The following is a 10,469-nucleotide window of genomic DNA, read 5'->3' as shown; positions in this document are numbered from 1 at the left end:
GCGATAATCCAGTCTCACTGTGTGGTTTAGTTCTTACGTTTAAAAGTGCCAATGGTAAACATTTTGTCCAGGGCATTTGTGTCTCGATCATTAACTTAGCTAATTGTTGTTTTATTGTTTGATTCACTCTTTCTACTTTCCCCGAGCTTTGTGGGTGCCACGGAATGTGGTATTCCCACTGAATACCTAATGATTGACATAATAATTTTATTATCTTGGGAGTAAAGTGCGTGCCCTGATCAGAATCAACGTACTGGATTATCCCATATCTAGGTATCAAATGCTCTAATAAAATATTTACCACTGTTTGTGCCGTAGCTCGTGCTACAGGATAAGCTTCTACGCATTGTGTTAAATGATCTACTATTACCAACAAATATTTTATCCTCCCTACCTTTGGTAATTCAGTGAAATCAACTTGTACTTTCTCAAAAGGTCTGCAAGCTGGTTTTCTCCCCCCCATGGCTACTTGTCGAAACACTGTCTTATTTATCTTCCGACAAGTTAAGCAACCCTGTGTGATTTGCTTTGCGATTTCAAAAATCCCAATGCAGCCAAATTGTTTAAGGAAATGATCACTTAACGCCTTTGTACCCCAATGTGTTGTGCATGCAAATGTTCCAATATTTGCCTAGCATAGGCTTTTGGCAACATCTCTCGCCCATCGGGCAGGGTCCATTTTCCTTGTTCTAACTTAGCTCCTATTCTCTCCAATTTTGTTTGTTCCTCAGGGCTAAACTTCTTTTCTTCTTCCTCTTGTCTTTCTTCCTCCTGTGCTACGTCCTGAGTCCTCAAGGCTGCTTCCTGGGCTTCTTTATCTGCTAAATTATTTCCTCTGGTTTGGTAATCTAATCCCTTTTGGTGTCCTCTCACACGTACCACTGCTATCTCCCTTGGTTCTCTTAATGCCCTTAAAATTCTTACTCTTAATTCCTGATGTATAAAATTCCTCCCTTGAGTATTAATTGAACCTCTTTCTTCCCAAATTTTTCCAACAGCGTGGACCACCCTATATGCATATTTAGAATCTGTAAATATAGTCCAGCTTTTCCCCTTTTTTAACAATTCCAGGGCCCTTCACAGGGCATACAGCTCACAAGCCTGAGCTGACCATGATGGACTCAAAGGTCCTGATTCCACAGGTTCTAGGTCCTTATTAATTCTTGCATAGCCTGATTTTATTTTCCCTTCCATACCCGGGAGGAGCCACCTGTAAACAGTGCTTCTCCTTTCTCCAATTCAGTATCCCTTAAATCTGGCCTTACCTTCGTCTGGGTTTCAATTACCTCTAAACAGTTGTGTTGTCATTTCTCCGATGGTTCTCCAAACAAAAACTGTGCTGGACTCTGAGCAGAGGTTACCCTCAATTCTCAGTCAGGGGAGTCAATTAGTATTGCTTCCTACTTTAGGATCCGGCTATCTGTTAACCATTTTTCCGCTTTCTGTTGCAAAACACTTCTGACATTGTGTGGAGTATACACCTTTAAAGGAGCACTAAAGGTAATCTTCCTAACTTCCTCTATTAGTAATGCTGTAGCGACCAAAGCTTGGAGACAAGCAGGCCATCCTCTACTTACCGGATCAAGTAACTTAGAACAATACCCCGCGGGTTTCTTAATTCCTGCCCAGTCTTGAGTAAGGACTCCATATGCTGTCTGGTTTGATGTATTCACAAAAAAAAATAAAAAGGTTTTCCCAGATCTAGGAGGCTCAATACAGGCACTTGCATTAATGCCCTTTTTATTTCCTCAAATTTGTGATCATCTTCTGTGAATCCCTGAAGTTGGTTATTAATTTCTCATATAAGAATTTAACCTTTTCGCTGTAGCTTTCAAGCCATGGCCTACAATATCCTAATAATCCCAATATCTGCCAAATTCCCTTTTTAGTTTGAGGGGGTCTTAAGGCTAGGATCCCAGATACCCTGTCAGGATCCAACTTCTTTCTTCCCTTACTCAGCCAATGCCCTAAATATTTCACTTCCTGTTTTACAACCTGTAATTTTGATCGAGACACCTTTAATCCCTTTTCTCCTAGAAAATCTAACAACTTAATAGTAGTTTCTCGGGTTCCTTCTTCAGTTTCTCCTGCTACTAATAGATTGTCCACATATTGCAATAATTTTGCCTCCCTGGGTAATGTAAAATCTTGTAAGATTTTCTCTAAAGTTTGTCCAAATAAATTTGGTGATTCTGTAAACCCCTTTGGTAGTACAGTCCATCTTAATTGTTGTTTTCATCCCGTTTCAGGGTCCTCCCACTCAAAGGCAAAATAATCTCTGGATCTCTCACCCAGGGGGCAGGCCCAAAAGGCATCTTTCAAATCTATTACGCTATACCAAGTATGTTTGGGAGATAGATGGCTCAGTAAAGTATAAGGATTTGCCACTACAGGGAGTTTAGTGATTGTTTGCTGATTGACAGCTCTCAGGTGCTGTACCATCCTGTATGACCCATCAGATTTCTTTACAGGGAGGATGGGTGGATTATGAGGTGACATACGTGGTTCTAAAGTTCCTTTTTCCAGACGTCTGTCAAGTACAAGTTTTAATCCCTTTCGACCCTCCACTGGTATAGGGTATTGTTTGACTCTAATGGGACAATGCGGATCTATTATTTGCACTTTTATGGGGCCCATTTCTATCTTTCCAGTTTCCCCCTCCTTACACCATACTGAAGGGTTAATGGCTTCTTCATCCTCTTGTGTTAAAGTGTGAAATTTAACCTGCAGTTTGTCCCCTTGACTCTGAATCCTCAAGTTTAGTTTCAAAATCAGATCCCTTCCTAGTAAGTTGTACTCCGCTTCAGGGAGCAAAAGTAAACCATTAAGACAATTTTTTTTCTCTGTTTCTACTTCTACATCTTTCAAGACAGGTACTTGAAAAGGTTCTCCTTTTGCCCCTACTACTGACATATAACTCTTCCCTTTTTCTATTCCTTTTGGAAGTTTTCTAATAGTGGATTTTTCAGCCCCTGTGTCCACTAAGAATAAAACTTCCTCCTTATGGGGACCGATTAATAATTTTATCAAGGGCTCTGTTGATGTTGAAGTCCCCAGAAGATATAGCCCCTGACACCTCTGTTCTTCTTTGAATACTTTCTCATCCTGTTCCCGCTTGCGACAGTTCTTCCGAACATGTCCCTTCTTATTGCAATAGTAACAGACAGGAATTGTGGATCTTTCTCGATAAGATTGTCCCCTGGGTGTTTTCTCTATTCCTTTTTCCCTTCTCTCTCCAGACGGGGTCTTATTTCTCTGGCTTTCTCTTACTGCTGCTACAAAGATTTTGGCTCTTGCTTTTTGTTTTTCCTCATCTCTCCTAACATATACTTTCTGTGCTTCCCTAAGTAACTTTTCTAATCCTCTCTCTTGCCAGTCTTCCAACTTTTCTAATTTCCTTCTTATGTCCCCCCAGGATCTAGCCACAAATTGTGATCTAAGGAGCGTGGTTCCGGCCACTGTACTCGGATCAATTCCAGAATACATTTGTAGGCTTTTCCTTAATCTCTCCAACCATTCTGTTGGAGATTCATCTTTCCCTTGTTGTTCATTAAATGCTTTATTAATGTTTTGCCCTCGGGGAACCACTTCCCTTATTCCCTGTATGATTAATGTTCTCAAGTCCCTCATATTCTGTTTTCCTTGGGGTTGTTGATGATCCCGGTGGGGATCCACATTTGGCCATTTGTGGTCTCCCGGGGGTCCTGCCTGATTCTGTCTTTCCCAGATTCTCATTCCAGCTTGCCTAATCGTTCCCTTCTCCTCAGCAGTAAATAAGATCCCTAAAACGGACTGTATTTCTTCCCAAGTATAAGTATTGGGGCCTAGGAACTGGTCCAGTTTTTCAGCTGCTCCGAAGGGATCACCTAACAGGGTCCCCATTTCTTTCATCTGTAGTATTTAATGGGACTGCCACAAACCCGATGCCTCCCTGATTGCCTCCGAGGGGTACCTCTCGTAAGGGATACAGAGAAGCTCCCTCAGATACGGCAGTCCTACTTCTCATACGTGCAGCCGGGGGTCGATCTAATTCCGGTGCTGTTGGTGGTGGAGGCAGGGGCAACGGTGGTACTGGTGGAGATACCACGGCCACCGGAGGGGGAGCTGCCGCCGGGGGTGGATTGTTAAGATATGGAGGTGGTAGGTTATCTAATGGCTCCCATTTATCATCTTTTTCTCTTTCCTGTTTTTCTTCTTCTGCTTTTAGTGTAAGTATTGAGGCTGGAAAAGGACGTGAAGTCCTGATCCATAATCCTGCATAATCACTTTCCTCCTGACTAAAAGGTTCCTTTGAATTAACATGCATATTTAAGGCCTGGCGAATCCAGTCTTCAAAAGAACCGAAAACAGGCCAAAAGAGATGTGGTCTTATAGGCTCCTTTGGCCATTCTACCATACAATACTGGATCATTTTTAATTTACTTTTTCCTTTTATGGGGCCAACAATATGGAATTGTTGTTCCAATTTCTAATCATTATTGCTAATGGACTTTCTGGTGGTATGTCTGGCAATTTGCTCCCTTTCTCGTGGTCCCTGGTCTTCGATTTTGTCTGGCCCATCTAGGAATTTTACTGTGGCCATTCCTACAGCCCTTGGTTACCTTAGTAGGAGTGTCTTGCAGGGGGTTTAGGACCCACCACCCACCCACGAATCCTATAGGAATCGCTTTGGTCCTTCACCGGCCAAGTCCCTCGCGGGAGATTGGAACCGCGGTTAGAAGACCTCCACAATGGCTCTGGAACAAAATTCTGTCTCAGTCACACTCTTACACACACAGGCAACCGAATCCCACCCAAGGGAACGGTATGCGCCTTAAATACTTACGACTCTGTCTTCGTTCGGATCTTTGCACGCAGAATTACGGGCAACATATAGTGCTGCAGCCAGCAAGGGAGCTCATTGAAAAAATCAAATTCTTTGCTTGCCTTTATTCAGGTTCAGGATGGCGTTAGTCCCGACCTGACTCGAACAGGAGCCACCAAATGGTGGAGCGCCCCTCCTTGATCAAGTCAGAATTCAGGAACCAAAGCCATCCCGGATGAGCCCCCAGGTGTGAAAAGAACTTAGTCCCAAAATAGGATTACGATCAAAGTTTGCAATTTATTAAGCAAATAGAGGCAAGCAAACAGCGCTGGGTGCGCCGGGAGCCTCCGCTCCTCCAAGACGCGCGCTGTACAAAGTTTATTTTTGGTTTATATTTCCTAAACTAAGACATTTTCCTAGCTATTTCTAAGAAAGGGTCGGTTTATGTCAATGGGTCCTTGGAACAGGCGTGTACTTTGTTGCGCATGCTCTTTCTGTCCCCGAGGGTCTTCTTAACCCCTGTCTGGCGGTCGGTGGATGAAGTCAGCAGTCTTCCTCGGCTCACCCTTAGGATGACCCTAGATTTTACGCGTGCGCCCTGTAAACTTCTCTTACTTAACACTCTGCTGTTAGCAGCTCAGCCTGCATATCAGGGTGTGTAACCAGATGTCCTTTTTAAGATACAGAAATGAGGTATGTAGCCAGATGTTCTTTGCAAGATACAGGAACTATAGACATTGATCACTCTGTTTTTCTTAAGCGTGTGGTTATACAAGGGTCTGTCAGACAGAAGGTTACATTTCATCCTGTGGTCCTAGCATTGTTCTATATCGACATGAATCAAATGCACACATTTCACACAGGGAAGTGGCTGTGATGAGGGAGAGCGATTTAGTGGGGCAGAAGGTTTTAGCCCAGCCGCAGGGTGGGAGCGGGCCAAACCAGGGGAAGTGATACAGGCTCCCCTGCGCCAGGCTGTGGGAAATGAAGGACCCATTACGGTGACGGTCCCGTTTTCAAGAACAGAGTTGAAGCATTGCAAAGCAACTGCAGGAAATTACCGAGACGACCCTAAGAAGGCGGCTGGTGTTTTTGAAATAATGATGGTTAAAACACAGGATGGTCCATGGCCGGAGCAGTGCGCTCCCCAGCCAGCTCTGGGAGCCGAGCGGGAACTCCCTGTGGGGCCGAGTGCTGCCCTGGGGGCTGGCAGGGGAGCCGGCACAGGGGCTCTTCCAGCTGGGACACGGGGGCACGGGCGAAGGGCCACAGTCACGCAGCCTCTCTCCTCGCCTTCTCTTGCAGACGGACAGCCCGGCGTGCAGGGTGGCAATGCCCTCCATCAGGGTGAGGCGGGAGGAGACAGCCCGTCTGCCAGCAAGGCAGGCAGCAGCACCACAGAAGGTGCACGCAGCTCGGGCACCAGGAGCTGCCAGCACTTGCTGCAAGCTCCTGCCTCTGCCAGCAGCAGCCTCTGCAGCTTCTGCCCAGGGCAGGGGAAAGGCCAGCAGCACTGCAACCAGCAGACACCGACAGCTTGTCCCATCTACTCGGGGCATCCCTGGTGAGCAGGGGAAAGCCACCAGTGCGCAGAGCAGGAGGCATGCCCCACACAGCCCTGCAGCCAATGCCACAGCTGGGAAGGAGACAAAGAGGTGCCTTTTGAGTACGGACCCGGACAAGGTTTTCACTGGGAGCCACCGACCCAGCCAGCAGACAGCGGCACAGTGGCACTGGGAACACAGGCTGGGTGCGGCGAAGATGGCAAGATCAGAGGAGGTCCGGGTGGCCCACAGTGGCAAGGCCCCTGCAGGTCAGCACGTGCCTGATCCTCATGCACGTAAAAGCACTGGTGCTGCTGGCAGGGTTTCTGTGCCAGCTTCCCTGGGCAGGAGGGATGTGGCTTCAGGGCAGCAGGGACAAGTGGAAGAGCGCCACCCCAAAACACAGCTGTCTCTCATAAAGACCAAGTGCAAAGGCAAGTCGCTGCGGGAGCACCAAGAGGCTCTTAAGGAGCATGTGGCCATGCCGTCAGTGAAGACGGAGGATCAGATGGCCACCATCACCACAGCCAGCAGACACCAACAGCTTGACTCATCTACTCGGGGCATCCCTGGTGAGCAGGGGAAAGCCACCAGTGGGCAGAGCAGGAGCCATGCCCCACGCAGCCCTGCAGCCAATGCCACAGCTGTCTCCCAGCCCACCCGCACCCGCTGCCTCCAGAACCAGCTGCAGCAGGAGATGGCACTGTCCACCCAACCCATCCTGCAGCGGTTCAAGCGCGAGCTGCCTGCCTCCCCCTGCACGGCCCAGCCCGAGGGCTCTCCTGGCCACCAGGGCCATCAGGGGACGCAGAGCTCCTGCTCCTCTGGCAGAAACAGGCCCCACACCTTGGCGGCCCTGCAGGAAAGACCAACAGAAAGCCACAGTGCTGGGCCACAAGCAACGTGCCAGGCTGTGAGAGGTGCTCAGCTCCGGGTGATGGAGCGGGAGGACTTGATGCTGCCTGGCAGCACATACAGCCATCTCCTGGAGCAGAGCAGACGCCTGCAGCGTCTTCTGAAAGACCTGGAGAGGCAACAGAGTGCCCTTGAGATGGAGAGCCGCCTCCTGGGAAAGGACGGTTCTCCAAGAGCGTGCAAGGAGGCAGGGAGACTGCAGCAGAAGAATGCTCAACTAGCTGCCCTCACCTTGCGGCTGGGAGAGCGAGCCAGGCAGCTGCAGGTGACCATCCATCGCCTGGTCAATGCTCGCGGGCCACTGCCCATCCAGCGCTCCGCTGAGCAACTGTGCCCGCCATTGCTTCCTCAGCCGAGGCGTGGAGAAATGGGAGAGCCCAGCAGAGCTCTGCTGGCACGGGACAAGCGGCACGACTTGGCACAGAAGGCAGCTGAGGGGCTGGAGGCCCGAGCAGCTGCAGATGAAGAGGGATCCTCTGATGTGAGCACCCCCGGGCAAGCTTGTGAGGAGTTGCAGGTGCAGCTCACCAAGGTGACAAATGAAAACACCCACCTGGCTGAAGAAAACGCTCGCCTGCGTGGGCAGATGGCTTTGACAGAACAGGTTCAGGCTGAAAATGCCAACCTGAAAGGGCAGCTAGCGCATCTGGCAGAGGAGCGAGACTCTGCCATCCAAGCAACCATCTGTCTTTTTACCCAACTGAAGCGGCCAAGCGCGAGCTGACAGCCATGAAGGACAGGGCAGAAAGGAGTCGACAGCTGGAGAGGGAACATGAGGAGACAAAGCTGGCCCACAGGGAGCACAGAGAATCCCTGTGAGCGTTTCCAGCCCCGCTGAAGGAACTGAGTGATCGGTTTGAGAAGCTAAAGAAATGCTGCCAGCAGCTGTTTCAGAAATTGGGACGGCTGGAAGGAGAAAGATCCAACAGCACCGTTTCCAAGCCGCAGCAGGCTAACCTGGGAGCAGACAAGGAGTCCGTCCTGCCGGAGGCTATGAGAAAACAACCGGCAGAGCTTCGAGCATTCATCGCTCGTTACAGCTATGATCCTTTCGATGGTCCCAACGAGCGGCCTGAGCTGGAGCTTCCGCTAGTTGCTGGGCAATACGTTTACATCTTTGGAGACGCGGATGGAGACGTTGGTACATGGGAGAGCTGACCGACGGCACAAGGGGATTCATCCCCTCTAATCTCGTTGAGGAAGTTCCAGGTGACGGGCGACCTGATGACACCACAGTCTCCCCAGAGACAAGTGATTGGTGGCAGGGCATAGATGACGTCTGTCCTGTCTTCTCATAGAGCTTCTCATTAAACCTCTTTTAATGACCTCTCTGTGTAATCTCACTCCCTGTCCTGTTTGTCTGTGAGCTGAAGGGACTCTGTGCCTGCTATGGGGGACGTGGCGCGGGTGGACTGAGTGCCAGCTACTGGAGTCAATGCGAGGCCGTAGGCAGCTCTGGCTTGTGGTGCCAGCTACTGGTGTGCGTCCCAGTGCAGCCAGTGGAGTGAGAGGGGGTCCGAGTGCAGCTACCGGAGCCAGTGGGGATCTCAGCCATCAGGCACTAGGGGTGGGATTGGCGTGCGTCCTGAGAAACCACAGGGTATTTGCACTACAGTAGCATGTGCAGTAAAGAAAACTGGTCTTGCAGTTTGATCCAACGCTGCATCTGCAAACAAAACGAGGCGGAGGCATGAGGAACATGGATGGAAACCTCACCTGCCACACCAAAGTTACGCCACGGAAACTCTTCCCTTTTTGTCACCTGCCTCGGGTTTGGTAAATCTTTTGCCGAGTCTGAAGCAAAGGCCCATTGCCTCTTCCTGTTTCTAACAGCTAACGTCTGGGTTTCACAGGCTGCTTTGTTGTGCGGCACCGCTTACACCCCAGAGTTGCCTTCATAAATGCATCCTTGTACTCGGAAAGGAAAATCGCCTGTCATGCCAGTCATACCGCTGTACTACCCTACCCGCAGGGCAACAGACCGCCCTGCTTGTAAGAGGATTTAATACAGGAAATAATCTTCCAGTATCTGGGTGTTTTAACAGTTCAATCACGTGCTCGCAGTCTGACTGCTGACACAATCTAACAAGAAAAAATATTAAGGGGGCTAAATCTGTGTTTCAAAAAAAGTGGGGTTTCTCTTTCCCTTCCTGAGAAAACTTGCTCCCTCTACGTTTCTGCCCTGTCATTTCATCTAGCAGCTTCGAAGAAGGGTTTCCCGGCCAGCTATTTTGATGTCATGGTGAGCTCTGAGATGTTTGAGTTTGTTCCTTTCACGCCCCCAGAACTTGGAGTCCTGTGGCTACAACAGCATCTCTGCTGCTGTACAAAAGCAGGGCCCTTGCCAGGTCCTCACGATAACGCACTTGATGGGCAAGGTGAACACGTTATTTTACACAGCTTCAGAAATCTCACTGCATTGTTGCCTGCGAAAAGCCACTTTCCTTTTGGCATTTGAGACACCTTTGAACACTGACCATAGAGCCCTGTGGCAACCTCTAGGCCTGGGGGAAACCTGCATTAGGGAGGAAATAGGCATCTCCTCCTCCCCTTAAGCTTTGCGTGTTGTTCTGTAGAAGGAAGAGAGTTGCCTTATTGCCCCAGGGTGGGGTAGGGGAGCCCAGAGGCAGCGGTGCCTGAGCCTGGGACAGGGTTCTCCAGCCTGGAGGCCAAAGCTGTTGGTGGGACTCTTCCCTCCAGCCTCCTGCCTGGTCCCTGCAGGGGGCAGGGGACCCGTGCTGGGGCAGCAAACACTGCTGTAAAGCCTAAAGGTGTCCCCAGGGGCTGCTCTCAGCTCTGCCTGGGAGCTGCTGCCGTCAGATTCACCCACTAGCAAGCAATTCCTGGTGCAGGAGTGACAACTGCGTGGAGGAGAACAGGTCTGGGTGTCTAATACCAAGGTCTCCAACATCAGCTGAGCAGCGTTTATTTTAATGGTTTGGGTTTTTTTTTCTCCCCAGGAGTTTCCATTGTGCCCCAAAGCCATTTTCTGTCAGAAAAGGTGCAGGCACGTGCACGAGACACGGGTGTTTCTCTGTGTTGTAACTGGGAGCAAAGGCAGCTTTTCTTTTCGTTCCAGCTGGAAGGGGAGCACAGAGCGTCAGCCCCAGGGAGGCAGCCCTGCTCCCTCGTCCTGGCTGTGGGTGTGAGCCCGTGCACGCTCCACCTCTGGAGGAAAGGCACTGAAGAAGAGCAGCCTGGGAGGG

This window comes from Falco biarmicus, unplaced genomic scaffold (assembly GCF_023638135.1).
Source record: "Falco biarmicus isolate bFalBia1 unplaced genomic scaffold, bFalBia1.pri scaffold_27, whole genome shotgun sequence".
Classification (NCBI taxonomy): domain Eukaryota; kingdom Metazoa; phylum Chordata; class Aves; order Falconiformes; family Falconidae; genus Falco; species Falco biarmicus.
This window is presented reverse-complemented; position numbering follows the sequence as displayed.